This window comes from Stegodyphus dumicola, chromosome X1, assembly GCF_044657685.1.
Source record: "Stegodyphus dumicola isolate Sdum_Otavi_A_Nest chromosome X1, ASM4465768v1".
In the NCBI taxonomy this organism is placed as follows: Eukaryota; Metazoa; Arthropoda; class Arachnida; order Araneae; family Eresidae; genus Stegodyphus; species Stegodyphus dumicola.
Window position 1 is genome coordinate 244889065 of NC_140780.1, and position 16723 is coordinate 244905787.

Sequence of the window (16723 nt, forward strand, 5' to 3'; positions counted from 1 at the left end):
ATTCTAATTTTGAACAGACTGCGTTAAATTTCCGGAATAGAATCATTCTTCGCTTGGATTGGTACACCGCAGAACTTTTAGTCCTATTCAATCCAGATGATAAAGTGACCCCCCCCAAAAAAAAGTCCGTTGCTTGCTTTGCTGCGAACTGTAATGGTTTCAATATTCGAGATTTTGCGGAGAAAAGAGAGAACCCCCAACATCCGTAATGTATAATGCATTGGCAAAAAAATATTTTGACTATTCGATTACTTTCACTTTATTTATGCCATTCCGAATATTATTCCATTGAAAACTAATTTGTGTTAAAACATACTTACCCATTTTTGAAGTTTATCTATACTTCAGCAGTTACTGCAAATATAATATTATAAATATTCACACATATGTTCATAACTAGAACGCCCGGCGGTTATGCGAAATGACCGCTGTTCTAGATATTATAAATTGTAATTAACATGATTTGTGCAAAGGTGTCTGCTAATTTAAACTGAATTACCCAGGGCAGGCGGCGAGGACGCCCCTTTGCTTACTGCCCCACTTGGTTTTCCCCTTCTACTTGCTTAGAGTGGAGTGCAATGAAGGAAACCACTGGCGGTATATTTCTTAAGAGCCACCGCTAGCTCATTCAATAAAGGTGATTTAAATAATGAAATGTTAATTCACATGTCAAAGATCTCTTTGTACACATCATTTCTTGTTTAGATCTTTCCATCATTTTTAAACTCGCCTTAGACCATCCATTATTTTTAATTTTACTACGTCCGTTCTTTCACGAACTCTTGAACAGGCAACATAAAGTTGACAGTGTTCAAATGCAGGCTCAAGTAAAAAAAATGCCAACACGCTTAAGCGCTTGGCACTGAGACTTATGGATGGTCATAGCAAAGGCAAGTTTTACGGGAAATTGTCTACGTCTCAAATGAAACGGCAAACCTGTGCCGTGGCAACTTCACCCCATTGGCTAGTACAGTTACGCAAGCAACCAATAAACTATCGGCGACAAACAGACACTTAAGCCGCATATATATATATATAGGGTGAAGTAACATCATCTCCTTCGAAACGGCTGGCTCCCGGGCTTAACGAAGTACACCGTTGGATTCCGCAGGTCCGTGGCACGCCATTTTGACAATTCGCGTCTTCGTGGGAATTTAATTAGCCGAGATAGTAATTAAAAACTAATTTTTCCCTACGTTTTCCCTACATTTTGCACTTTCTTTGTGTTTTCCCTATTGGAGGGATTTGGCTACGCGCCAAATTATTTTTTCTCGAATATCTACGGAACGGCGCCGAGTTGAAATTTGGAACGCGTATCCTCGGATTCCAAAAAATTCTCCGAATCCATCGATACCGATTCTTTGTACGACTTTAATCGGTTGAGATATTAATTAAAAACTGTGGAAACGTTAATTTCCGCGCTCATTTTTCCGAGTGGCAACAATAAACTAGATACACACTTTAGCCGCTTATATATATAAAGAAGATATAAGCATACCGATCATAATAAACGCGAATATGAACTCACCACGCGGAACTAGAATGTAAATTATTAAAATCTTGATAAATTCAAACGTGTGTAGTATTCATGGAGGTAGGAAGTAAGATGGAGTCGCCCTAAACAGGTTTCTCCCGTACCCTGCTCTGAAGCACCGGCGATCCCTACGTGGTGACCAAAACATTGGGTCATTTACCATTGAGTTCTATGGGATTTGACGCGTTCGAATGTAAATAATTTTGTAATTACGTCGTAAATATACATATAAATGTATATATTTTCTTTTTCTACTACACTTCAGAGTCCTAAGTATGTGAAAACAACATATTTTTAAACAACATTTCATTCTGAACGGAATTAAATGCTATACTTTTCACAGGACAGTTTTCTCAGAATGGTTTAATTTGAATGAAATATTTTCACAAGTTTTCGTTAATTACATTAGAAAAAAAATTAAGGTAATTCGATTTTATTCGGTTAAGGTACAAAAATTAAGATCAAAGTTTATTGTATTATTAATATTAAAATTATGCATTATTTCTTTTCTATTTATAGAGCTTCTTCCTAAAATACTTTCTTAAGTATGACATGATTTTTTGGCTTCTGAAGCATCTTTTAAATCGAAAAATGCAAGTCAATTTATAATTAATGCTCTATTCGGCTCATTTTAAATTAGAGAATTATTAGGAATTAGCGAAATACTTTAAATAAGTATTTCGCTAATTCCTAATAATTAAATAGGTATTAAATAGTATTTGACTTTCTCTGAACATTTCTGAAAGGGAATAAAATAAGTTTTTTTTTTTAAGTATTATTTAAAACTTGTAACTGAGTTATTATAAAATGTAAAGGGAATAATTCTTTTAATTATACTTATCAGATTTTTTTTTTACCCTTCATTTCAAAAATACATATTCCAAAACTCTTTATTACGTTCTTAAGTGCGCATCTCATAGCATTTGCTTTACAATACCTTTTAACAGATTGCTTTCCAATACGAACAATTCTTGCTTAAATAGTTTTATAACGTATTTGTCAACAGGATTTCAATTTATGTTTACAATTCAATATTAAGGTTATTATATATTTAGATAACATTTATAATCATTATAAATTAGATACATTTAATAATTAGATTTCTTCACAGTACTTTCACAGTTGTTTATAAGTGAATAAATTCTTCATTTCAAATGCATTTATAAATAATTTAATGAATATTTAAGTATTTTGTCAAAGGCAGATACATGCTTTTTGCAAGCACATGCATAAATACCCATACATATTTCGTATTTTTCATTTCCGGCATGTGCAAATCTTTAATTTCTGTGCATTCACTATATTTTTCGTGTAAAGTAATTTACACTAATTTAGCATACACCCGAAAGTTTTACATAAAAAATATATATGAATATAATTTGAATGAAAATTATAAGTATTATTTTTAATACCCACTCAAAGGTCAGTTTTTCTTCAAAATTCTTCCACGATGGCATCTCTCTCTTTAGGCAGATAGCCCTTGCATGCGTTACTCTAAATCTGACCTATGTGCCTAATTACAAATATTTTAACGTACATAATTTTATATTTTTAAAACGTGTAAGCCCAAAGTGATTATTTTTCAGATATATAAAATTAAAACGATGGGTTTAAAATGAGCAGCAGTAAAGCCTCTCCTCTAAAAAATTTTGAAAGGTACATGTTACAATAATATATGGATGTGAAAAAAATTTGTTTTATTTAAAACATTTTGACGTTTGGAAAATAAAATAAAAGTAGCGAATACTCTATCAAGGGTATCGAAAGACGCATACAATTTTAAATGTACCGTAAGGTATTTTTCATTCTTTAAGCATAACATTTTTCTTAAAATCTATATTTTTGTAGTGCAATAGCTTATAATTTTATAAAACAAATTCATAATCAAAATCGCTGTTGTTAGTTATCGAAAAATAACCAAGATGTGATTTTTGCGTAAATGTCACTAAACTATACAAATTGCTATTATCCATCCCACTATGAATGTTTCTTTCATGCGAAAGTGTCCCTTTTTCGATTTCTATGGAACTGTCGTGTGTCGAAATACTATCAGAATCTTGTCAAGCGAGCTTCTGAATGTAAACAAAGAACACCCCATCTGGTGACCCAGGCCTCAAAGTAGTGCTTCACTTTTAGCGCGGGTTGGCCCCTCCTCCCTTTCCTACCTCCATGGTAGTATTGGGTGGGAAAAAAGAATACGGAATGTACCGGAATTTTCTACCGCTTCTTTCAATTCTTTTACCAATAGAGCGACATGCACGTTATGTTAATGCAGAGAAAGGGGCGAAAAGCTATTTCTGGGATTATGATTCACCATCTGACGTTCCATATAAGTAAGAAAAGTTGTTTATTTAGTTTCGGCTTTGGCACGGTGAAAAAAAAAAAAAAAAAAAAAAAAACCCACTAAAAGCAAAAAGTAAGTGCTTTAGAGGAAAAATAAGCACTTATAAGGGCTTTTATACTTTTTTTTTTTTTCAAATATAAGGACTTATAAGCACTTGCAAGGACCGCTACGAACCCTGTTAAACATGCGCGGAAAGGTATATTGCCAGGATGGATGCCGTTAAGAAGTGTTTTGTCAGCAGAATAGCTTGAATAAGTCAAAAGTGATATCTTGGCTTCTAGTGCTTAATACGGTGTGCAAACCTTAATATGATTAGACGATGCCGATCTTCGGCATCATCGACGACATATTATTTTCATTGACGATACCGTTTGAATACAGAAACTGTATCCCTTGTTAATAATATGTGCCATGATAAGTTATCTGCTACTGCTCAAAACAGTTAATTCTTACAAAAAATACATACTGCTCTTAGATTTTATGCATGTGCCTTTTATTTAATTGTAGGAGATATAAGCTGTGATATCCAAAATCCAATTTGCCAGGTAACAGATCAGGTATTACGAAATTACATTCTCAGCGCATCTTATTTTTAATGCAGAAGATAAAAGACGAGAGATAAAATATATTTATTATAGCAATTACTACGTACTGTTATGACATCCTTTACATAAAGTTTATATATTAGTGCAGTACAATCAGAAGAAAAATCTATATGTGTCAAAAATTTACTCACTAACATTGTGAAAACTGAATAGTGTTATCTGATTACTTTGCTGAATCAATTTTATACTGAAAGGTTACAATTCATATAACTGTGTTTTGTGTATAAGGTACAGGTAGCCATTCTACAACAGGGCATCCTGTAATACGGTTTCACTATAACACGATTCATAAACTGCGAGAACCCTCTTGCAACACGATCTTCCTATAACGCGGTTTCACTATAACACGATTCGTAAACTGCGAGAACCCTCTTGCAACACGATCTTCCTATAACGCGGTTTCAGTCTAACACGATAAGAATACTGCCTAAGCCATCCGCATAGTCATCTAATACATAATAAGGGAGACAAAACCCTTGTTAGTTTATAGATCTTTAAATCCTCGTACAGTTAAAAGCCTAAATAAAAAACACCTTACTGGTATATTCGAAAGTAAATGCAAGAGCTTGGGTAACTGGAAATTTAAAGTCTGGTTTTTAAATTGTTTTGTTCCAGATGTTGAACGTTATTTAAGGCAGAAAAATTTAAGTTTCAAGGCTTTATTACTATTAGATAATGCTCCATGTCACCCGCAAGATTTGAATCATCCCAAAATACTATTCTACCTCTTAACACTATTTCCTTACTCCAACCATTGAATTAAGATTTTATTTATACCTTTAAAACGCATTACATAAGAAGAGCATTACAGTAAATTTTAGGCGTTACCGATTCAAACTTAATTAATGTAACGGAAGCTTGGAAGAAATTTTCAGTCAGGCATTGTATCGACATCATATCTTTGTCGCTGAAAGATCTGAAAAGCATCAACGTTAAATGCATGTTGGAAGTCATTTTTACTGAATGTAGACCCTTCCGCTGAAAGAAGCTGAAAATTCAAAAAGGAGCTGCAAAACTGTCTAGCTCCATATCGAGCTCCATATAAATTAACTATAACGTGATAAGAACTAGTAAGCAAAGCAAAATTATAAATTTATTAAAGAAGAAAGAATATTTATTTATTCTTTATTCAATAAAAACGGCGAGGGCGTACACCTCTTATAATGTGACCACCTTCTCGTGGAACACATTGCATCCTGTACACAACATTCTCGACAGTAACATGTCACCAGGAATGCTTAGCACAGCCGGTGATATGTTGTCTTTGAAAATCATCGAGGTCGGGACCCCATAGAGAGAGACCTTAAACTTCATGAAGTTCTGGAATGACAAAACTACTCAGCATATCGTGATACCTTTGCGTGGTAACAGTAAAGGTGTGTGGTCCCGTTACAGCAATTTTCTCAAAAAAGAATGGTCCACTGGTGAAATCTGCTGTGAAGCCACATTAAACAGTGACTTTCGGTTAATGCAGTGGGATTTCCTAAATTCTTTTCCTGAATTTTCTAGAACTGTTCAGATGCCCAAATTCGAGAATTATAAACTCAGGTAGTCCTAATTAGATGAAAATGATCCTATCTCCCCACAGAACTATCCACAGCCATACATCGTCGACCTCTAGGTTGGCAAGAACTGGCAGAGCTAATGTCATCCGTTTATCATAACCGCTGTGTTTGAATTCCTGCACACATCTTTCCTTGTATGGATAGAAATTAAGAACTTTAAGCAAGATTTGCCATACCAATTGAAAGATTCATACCAACTGCTGTGCTATTCCCCGCGCACTACTACTACCAGCAACGGTTTTATAGGTGCCGTGAACGAATTCCAGTTTGCATCATCAATAACTGTCTACTAGCGGTTTCCCCTCTCTACCAAACCTGACTGCTAATGCTCATGTTTCTTCACACTTCTGAATCATAAGCTTTCAATGCATTAATTGATAGAGAGCCTTTACATAGGTTGTTGCGATTTCTAAACTCCCGAAGAGCGGCGTTTGCGTGCGATTGATGAATGCAACACATTTTCACAAACAACACAAGCTGAGGTAAGGTGAGGGAGTTAATCGTTACGTAACCGCTACAGTCGTTTACGTAACCGGGCATTTGCATTTTTTAGATTTTACCTATGTTTCATGCAAATTTTTAGCTGTATATGTGTAAATTTAGTTAATTAAGAACAGCGTCACATTATCCCATATGGACAACTTTTGGAGCTAATATTTTTTTCACGGAACCCTTTTTCCCCAGTCCCGCCACCAAATCTGATGGCATTCTACCTGATAGATCAAGCTACAGATGGGTCTGGATAGTGCGAACTTAAAAAAAAAAAAATCTCTACAGAAGTTTAATAACTGTTAAATATGTCACAAAAAATTTATGAAACGAATAAGCAGTAAGTGAGAAAATTACTGATGTTAAGGCGATACTACTAGAAACTAGAATGATAGAACTATAAATACTTTAAACGGTATTTCGTTTCCTTTACGACGTATATTTTTCCTTAATATATTTTGAGGAAAAGATAATTTTATTGCGAAAACATAAAACCAAACACTAAACTTTTCAAATTTAGGAAATGCTAGAGGCTTGAACAGTAAATATGATAAAAAGTCTATTCTAAATTTGGATTTTTCACTGAAAATGTTTTAAGGAGTTCTTCAACGAATTGATGAACTTATTACCTTCAACTGAAAGAAATAAAACGTTACTTAAGACAGGATTTGTACATGCAAAATGAAAAAAATAAAATTTTATGTTGGATATGAGCACAAGGCATAAAATGTACTCTAAACTGCATAAAGAATTTACTTTTATTGTCGAACTTTAATTAATAAATCTTTACTTCTGTGCAGATTAAGTTTAGAATTCCAAACCTTTATTTGAAAATAACGGTATGTCTTTCAACAGGTTTTTTTATCCGGCGAAATTGTCGATAAAAATTTGAATTAAGATTTTGTATTATTTTTATATATTCATACCAGTGTTTGTGATTATATACCATTTAAAATTCACAGTTTTACTTCTTATTTCCCTCTTTTTGATTCAGATATTTTTTGACTAATTCGCTATTGGTCTAATTTAGACGTGGATATATTTGCTAACGATTGAAGACAGAAAATCAAATTACAATCAAACAGTTGAAAACTATAACTGAATCTGACAGAAAATTTGACAGCCGTCAGCTACTCTTACAATGCAGTAAAAAAATTACTTTTGTCTGAACATGAACCATTCATTTTTAATTTAGACGTGGATATATTTGCTAACGATTGAAGACAGAAAATCAAACAACTGAAAACTGTAGCTGAATCTGACAGAAAATTTGATAGCAAGTAGGTACCCGCGCTTTTAGCTCTACCCTGGAGTAACTGTGTGCCGATTTTCGATTTCGTGATGCTTCTAAGGTAACTGAAGATGGAAAAATTAGTTGTATGTGATAAGCACAATAAAGCAACAAAGGCATGTCTAGTAGGTAAGTCCACGACGAATAGAGTGATGAGTCGACAGATAACCAGTGTGCTACGGCTGTAGCCGATCAACCAATTAGGCAAAGGGAAGTGCAAGAACGGAGATAACGAGTCAGTGCAAAGCATAAAAAGAAATGCCAGTAATTGCAAGAGAGTCTACATGTGACGTAAATAAGGTAAATATATCTAATTGACATACCATCATACTCAGCAAAGAAAGAGTGGGAAAAATACGCTGAATGACAAATGAGATGACATAAAAGCACACATAAATGGTAAATAAAGTACAATAAACATGGGAAATAGCACATTACATGAGATAAGGCAGAATGACACATAAGAGATAAGCATAGAGTTAATATTTTTTTGAGTTAATTATGTTCAAATACACAGTTAATTAATCAGGAGAGATGACTCAGCATAGCAAGCGGTCTTTTTCGATACGCCCTTACATTGTAATTGTAATTTAACACCTGCATTATGGGGTTTTGAACTTGTGGGATTTAATTAAAAAATCTGTCAGCAAGAGTTGCAATATAGCTTTGAATTTCAGGGATATTAAAATTCTCTGTGGATTGACGAATTCCTGATGAACCACGGACAATTTACTGCGTTTAGTACAACATTTTGCAATATTTGCAACTTATTGCTAGAGGTGTTACATGCGTATTCCCAGACAGGGCAGGCATAAGTAAGAATGGAACGTAGCAAGGCTTTGTAAATGAGTAATTTATTGTCAATAGAAAGAACAATTAGCAACTAAGGGGGCGAGTGTACATTTACGCACTCGGAACTTGGCAATGAGCTGTGTGATATGTGGGGTCCATGTGAGACATTGATCGAGAGAAATATCAAGATATCGGGCCTCCTTGGCCCATGGGATTGGGGTATTGAACATTTTGACATGGATGCTGTAATCAATATTCTTTTTCCTAGTGAAGAGTATCGCATCCGACTTCTCCACTATGATCTTGATTTTCCAAGCCAGTAGCCAGGACTCCAGTGTGTGGATGTCATTTTTGTAATGTTTGGATGACTGAGCCGTGAGATGCATTTTGTGATAGAATTGCTATGTCATCAGCATACATAGCTAGGGTGGTATGTGGTGTTTGTGGGATGTCGTTCGTGTAAAGATTAGAAGTTACTCCTGCAATGCAGTAAAAAAATTGCTTTTGTTTGAACATGAACCATTCTTTTTTAATGCAAAAAATCAGAGATTTTAGTTTGTTCAAACACTACTGATTAGTTAATTTCTTGTGAACTCTTTGATCATTAATATATGCTTAAAATTATGAAAAAAAATTTATTTAGGTATGTTCAATATTTCTCTAAAAAAATATTTTCTAAAAGAAATGATGAAACAAAAGAACCCTAAAAACGGAAAACTTTTTATAAAATCAGCATGTTGCAGAACTTACCATAATGGGCACGTAACGCTATCTCTGGTAAATTGATTTAAACACGTTAATGTAATCGATACAAATATAATGCTTTGTGTTGTAATTCATAATTTTTTTTTTTTTTTTTTTTTTTCCGTTTTTCGTATCGTTTGAATTTAGTTAATATCTTAAAATTTTTTTTTTAATTGCCTGCTTAGTTTCAAATTTGTCAATGTCTTGCATTTTTACTTCCTTGTACGAAGTAAAAAGGAAGTATTGTAATCGTGAAAAGTTTCAGGCAGCATATTTCAACGAAAATATCCATTTTGACCGCTATCGAATGCAATTTAACTATGTTTTTGCCTGATATCTGTACGTAAGAACAGAATAAAAGACTCGTTTCCTCCAAAAAAATTATAAAACTGCTTTAAAATTAATTCTGAAGAGAATTTTTCGTGGCGTCTGTACGAACGTACGTACGTACGTATCTCGCATAACTCAAAAACGAGTAGCCTCAGAACGTTGAAATTTTGTATATAGGACTGCTATAACATGTAGATGTGCACCTCGTATTTTGGTTGCAATCGGCCTCACCAAACGCATATAAATATATTTATATATATATCCACTCTATTACCCGACTCAGTGATCTCAGTTTCTTTACTCTTATATGTTTGTAAATTATACATTTTTTGCTTTAAAAATGATTGAATTATGTTGTTTTTATCTTCCGGTTAAGCCTTTAGTAAATCTGTGTGCAATATTTTTAGAATTATCAGCAATTTTAAAGTTGTTTAATTGCCACTAAGCCTGTTTTTAATGGCGGCCATTGATGTTTACATTTGAAACAGGAGACTAGTGGACTTGTTGCCATGCCAATTAAATCATGCTTAATTCTTTCTGGAATTTTTTCGAGGAAATAAGCGTTTGAGATTTACTTCGTAATTTTTAATATAGATATTTTGACTTTTTATGTATTTTTGCCTTCTTGCGAAGTGAGAACTGAATTAATTAAACGAGAAATACTCAATCGTCTGTGAAAAACTGTTTCTTTTTGTTTTGTTTGCTTAATTTCTTTTATACATAGTTCTAGCTTTATTATAGTATTTGAATAGAACATGTGGCAACGATTAGATAATTCTTTAAATGATATACATTTTGTGCATTCTGAGTTATAATATGAATGAAATATAATACTGTTATGGTAAACAAAGTGAATTTTAAAGAATGCATTTATTCTATTGTGGTTTATGCGCTGTCGGGGAAGTAGGCTTAATTTAATCTAATAAGTTTAAATAAAATGCAAGAAAAAATGCGTATAATTTAATATTCCGTACAAGGAAGTCATGTGGTGTACACATCAGATTTTTTTACTTCATAATTGGCTTGTATACAATTCCCATCCTGTACATAAGAAAAGATCAATAATACATTTACACTTATATCTTTCCAATTTAGACATGTGCATTTTAAAAATACGTATAATACTGCTATTTTTATAGTACTTACTATCAAATGCATATTCAAAGATAACATGTGCCAGAAAGGGCATTTTTTAATAATATAACCTTTTGATGAATTGATTAGAATACGTCATTGCAATGGATATGAATTCATATAGTTCTTGAATAATTTATTTTTTATATTTTTCCCTATGACGTGTGTGCATGCGGTTTCTTATTTTCTCTTGTTAATACCTGATAATTTTTAATAATTACTTCGACTCAAACAATTATTAAAAAAAAATTTAAGTAATTTTTTTATAGTTACAAAACATCGTTTACAATTTATGACATATATTTACATTTAGTTTATTACTATTGAGTTACCTTTTTAATTTGACATAAAAATTACTTTTGATAACCAACTAATTATTTGTAAAGTGTAACGATATATAAATTTTTTAAACAGTGAAAAAGATCAAACTTCTTTTTTTGAGAAAACAAGTATAAATTTTTATTTCAGTAATGTTTTATTCCCTGTCAAAAATTTTCACCGTCTTTTAAATTACGATATCAGGTTTAAAATTAAATTGTTAAAAGAAAACAACAGCAAAATAATAAAAATCGATTTTAACTTTAACAGTAAATTATGCAAATAAATATTAGGCTAAATTCCTTCTGAAATTTACGTCTTTATGAAATCTGAAATATTATGTATATGTGATATACCAGACGTATATATCTTATAACATATTGTATGGAACTTCCATCGGAAAAAGTTCATCTGTTTAGTCTACAGAATCTAAGACAAATTCTTTCAACTACATTCTAACCTCCCTCCTCCCAGAAAATTATATACCCGGTTTATTAATCATCTAGTAATAATAATCAGTAATGAGAGAAACTTAAAAATCGTATTTATTCATTTAGCTTTCATTTTCTATTCTTTCCGATGCAATAAAAAACAAAAAAATTTTCCCGTCTTTCTGGAATAACACACACACAATTTAAGTTACCATTGCGGAAAATTCCATTGCGAATTTTATTATAAATTATAAATCGAAAGCAATAATGAAACAGGAAAAAAAGCAAGATAAATAAACAAGAAAAACAAGGGGTAAAGGAGGAGCGGAGCCGCGAGCGACAGTTTTTCGGGTGTGACGTCATGCTCTCGCGCTCTTGGACCTTATAAGAACTTATAGAATAGGTGTGCTTACTTGAAATAACGATAAAATTATTTTTATTCTAAACTAGCAAATTTAGGGAAAAATAATTAAATTTAATCAGATAGTTTTCCCCAAGTTCGTTATCATTAATATAATCCTTTGAGGAAAAGAAATATAAGATACTCTACACTTAAATACTTATCTACTACACTACTTATATCCTCTCTAAAAACTTTCAATATTGAGGTATTTCCAACAGTTTTTCTTTAAAATAATAAAATTATCATTTTGCCGGTAAACCTGTTTGCAATTTCCAGAAGTTTTTAACATTCCCTGAAAGAGAAGTTAAATTTTCTGGTCGAGGGTTACAGCTTTAAAACCTAGCAGATAATCCTGTGGTTCTCTTGATATGACAACTGTGTAGTAAATGTATTTCACATTTTTATCATAAAATTTTTAGCAAAAAAGAAAAAAAAAAATTTGCTCTATAGGATGATAATTATAAGTTGAGCAAAAGCAAACCAAAGAAAAAAATTCCCTGAAACGTCTCAACTTCTCAGATTGTGATGGAGGGGTCACCAACGGTATATCGCAAATGAGGAAGAAAAAAACAGGTTAGACTATTTCTTATAAGGTCCATGTTCCTGCTAAGGGTTTGTAACTATCTAGAATAGTGATGGCGAACCTACGACACTCGAACCCATTTCGGGTGACACGCATTTCTAGAGCCGTCGACGGAGACACAAAGTTGCATAATACCACAATATTTGTCTCTTGCAGCGGCTTCGTCATTGTCAACAAGCATGTGGTGCGCTTATCTCAGGTGCGTTCGAATACGGCCAGATGGATGACACGGAAGGCAGACGGATGATTCTATATGTTACACGGCACCAGAATTAAGCTAAAGTTTTTTCGAATTTTAACATCCGAGCTCAAGAGATTCGCCATCACTGATCTAGGTAGTGTTGGTAGAGTTGATGCCACTAAGCTCCTTCCATTAACACGGAAACCCGACTACACTCGAATGGCACGTAGTTCTAAAAAAATAAATTGAAATATATAACTGCCTCAACGGTATTCATGTAACAGGTAAGACCTACCGCCCGCGAACCATTATCAAAACTTAAACGGATTAAATTACCATATTAAACTACATGAAAAGCAGCAGCTTATTAATCAACAAAGAAATTACACGTACTTTTATTAAATTACCAAACTATTATATTAAATTATACAAGAAGAATGCACTGATGCGGTCCTGAAGAGGTCATCACATCCCTCGATGGTCATCATTATAAGGAATTGTCAAATGAAAACGAGACGGACTATATAACGAGAATGGTGCGGAATATGGTAAAGCAGGTAAATTTGTGTATAGAAGCACCCTCTATTGGAAATCAGGAAGGAACAGCGCGAACGCTTACCGCTGTGCCATTTGCCTGTTAATGAACGTCCACACAGTACCCTCGCGACGTAGTTGACGCTTTTTTTTTTTTTTCTTCTTTTTTTTTCACTAGCATTAATTGAGCGAAATGACGGTCAGTATTTCTAAGTAAAGTAACATAGGATATATATATAAATGATGCTACAAACTGGAGATAAGGAAAGCATGAACGTAAAATCCTGAAAAGCATTCTAAAAACTTGCGATCCCTAAATTTTTGTTTTGTTTAAATTTGTAATCCAAATTATTTTGTTTTGAATGGGGATATGGCATTAAAACCCAATCTAGAAGAGCTCGAAAGATGAGCGAAACATTCCTGAGAAACTGTGTCCCATAATTAAAAAAAATAATGAAAAGGACTAGTATTTCCATTTGGAAAACGCGAAAGTGTAATTTAAGTCGTACATTACTGCAAATACTAACACCGTACATACTCAAATCACTAATATTGCGTATATTAATAGTAATGAATATTGCATAATACACTCATTAGCATTTTATATCTAACATATTTGGTCATCTCATAAATTACGCAGTGGTTTTTTTTTTTTTTTTTACTTCTTTCATTTTTCAAAAATAAAGTTCTTTTTTATTCTAAAATATATTTATTAAAAAGGAAAAGGACTAGTATTTCCATTTGGAAAATGCGAAAGTTTAATTTAAATCGTACATTACTGCAAATACTAACACCATACAAACTAAAATCACTAATATTGCGCATATTAATACTAATAAATATTGCATACACTCATTTAGCGTTATATATATATATACATTTTTTTGTTTTATTCATTCTTCAAAAATAAACCAAATTTTTTTTTTTTTTTTTTTTTTTTTTTTTTTTTAAATTCTAAAATATGCTGTCCTTCATCCTCTGTTAAGACTTAATACTTACGATAGGATTATATTCCACCATTGTGTGAAGGACGTTTTCCTCGAGCTCTACATATCTTTCAGGCTGTGGCTTCCACGTTTGGAATTTCTAGAACTATCGTTCGTATTGGCTTACGCTTACTGTCAATTCCCCACATACAGCATTAATATTACTATTAATAATAATTCAACTGAACTCATAAGGCAAAATATGCCGAATAACATTCTTCAACTTTGAAAAAATAACTTAAAATCGAACTGCCTTCATCAAAATCTGCACTAAGAATAAGAAGGTAAAACTATTACTTGCAAATTAATGAAGGTAGTTTATCTCGTTCCATTCCAACTTTTAATTCAACAAGTGAAAAAACCGCATCCTTTATGGCTTGACCTTATATTACATATATATGTTAGAGAGACAAAATAGTAATAGTAAGAAATTTGTAACCAATCCACAAAAACATGAAAGAAATGAAACTTAAAACCAGTAAAATCCACAAATTTCCCAATAAAAATGTAAAAAAAATATATCAACAAGTGTTTTTAAACCAGAAGAAAGGGAAGACAGATTCAGTTGAATCTGATCTACCTCTTCTTGATAACGTTGAATCAGATTTTAACTGTACTCTTTTTCCTATTTTATATATTTTTGTACATTTCCTGTTGTTTTAAGGGATTTCTTCTGGTTTAAAAACGTTCGAGTTGATGCTATTTTGGTGAGTCTCGGTTATCGAAAATTTCCTATACTGCACCTAGTCAAATAAGAAGCCGGAATCAGAAGCTCCAGAAGGATAAAAAAATGTATGCTTTACCTTCTTAGAATTGAACACTGTAGAACTACAGTTCTTATATGATTTTACAATTAAAATTCTAACAAAAGTTTGAAATTACGATGTGCTTAATAAAAGAGGTTTTATAAGCGTAGACTTAAATATGAAGAATATATTTCTCCTCTCAAACGATTCTGACAATTAAATAATTAAAACAAAATAAATCCCATTCCTTTACACATGGACACTATCCTGAAATGATTATCTCTCACGTCAAATGCATCTCAAAATACAACATATATCTTTAAAATGGGGGGGGGTCGATTTACAGCGAATTCATAGCTTTTTTTAGAATAGATCTTTATCGTGGAAAAAAACCCGCAAATTAAAATTCAATTGTGTACAATACATAAAATATTCTTGAAAGGTTAAAAACTACATAGTTATAAAAATGTAAAAAATCAGACATCATTCAAAATTATTCAATATGGATTAGGTGAAGCCACTATATAAATTTCTATTTCCAAGTATAACATTGCATCTGATTAAGATAAGGATAGTGTCATGAGTTACAGGATATCCAAACAATCAAGTGCCTACGCTTTCTACGGTAACATTCGGCAAAAGAATGACAATATGCCTTTGGTGAAAGAATAACATGGAGGAGGCGCTTACGATTACACTCGTTATTAAATAACTGAGTTTTCATTTATTAATCTAATGCTACACTTTCAGATTTTGCTTACTGGTAGAACCGAGTTAAACTCATTGTATTTTTAATAATAATAATTTTAAAAATACCATAAAAAATGCTATGCTTTCCATACAGTTGAAATGTACCAAGAAAGTTCACGTTTCTTAGTGTCATTTGAGCTAATGTCACTTATCTTTACGATACACCGAGATGCAGAGATTGAAGCATATGAATATTTAAAAGATACTTTGTCAAATGTCATGTGAAGTGCTCAGACTAGGTTCATAGGTACCAAAATCGGAGCTCTAGAAGTTTCTAATTGCCTTTTAATGCACGCAGAGAGCAGAATTTGCTTTCTGCAACATTCTCTTTAAGTATACAAATCTGAATTGAAAATAAATAAAATAATATTTTTTTCAAAAATAAGACTGGACAGCTAAGCTGCAAATGGTTTTCCTCAAGAGTAAAAATTTATTCCTCTTATGAGTCCAGCAGAACCGGATATTAATCCGAAAAGAAATAATAAAGTGCCGAATTTTGATATTTTCCGAAGCATTTATTTCATGAAAATGCCAATCGTACATGCGTAACATGTACGATTGGGGTATCTTGAATTCCCAATTTACAAATTGTAAGTGAAAGTGAATTATGCTGTACATACACTTAACTCACCTGCAATTTTATAACATTTTAAATCAGTAATCCAGTAAATAAAAAAGAAAACGCGTTAATTTAAGAAATGTCTGTTTCATGTACAAGTCATCAGTAATCCTCTTAAAATATATCTTGAAATTCGCTATTTCACGACATTTATTCGACGCTTTTCTCAAAAAGGCACTTTTATGCAAAACAGTTTATATGAACATGCATAAGTATTCTAGGAATTTTAGCACCACAAAAAATAAAATAAGGGACAGAAAGTGCATATAAAGTTCCCTGTTTCAAAGGGATAAAGATTTCAAAGGGATGATACAGATTTCTTTTCCGTTTATACACAAATTTAG

The 16723-nt window shown here is 32.5% G+C and overlaps 1 protein-coding gene across 9 annotated transcripts in view; it reads right to left on the reverse strand.

Annotated features, from left to right (window-relative positions):
- The window catches only part of LOC118190608 (dihydropyrimidinase-like), a 216883-nt gene that overhangs the window by 130382 nt on the left and 69778 nt on the right, over positions 1-16723 (reverse strand). The window lies entirely within an intron of this gene.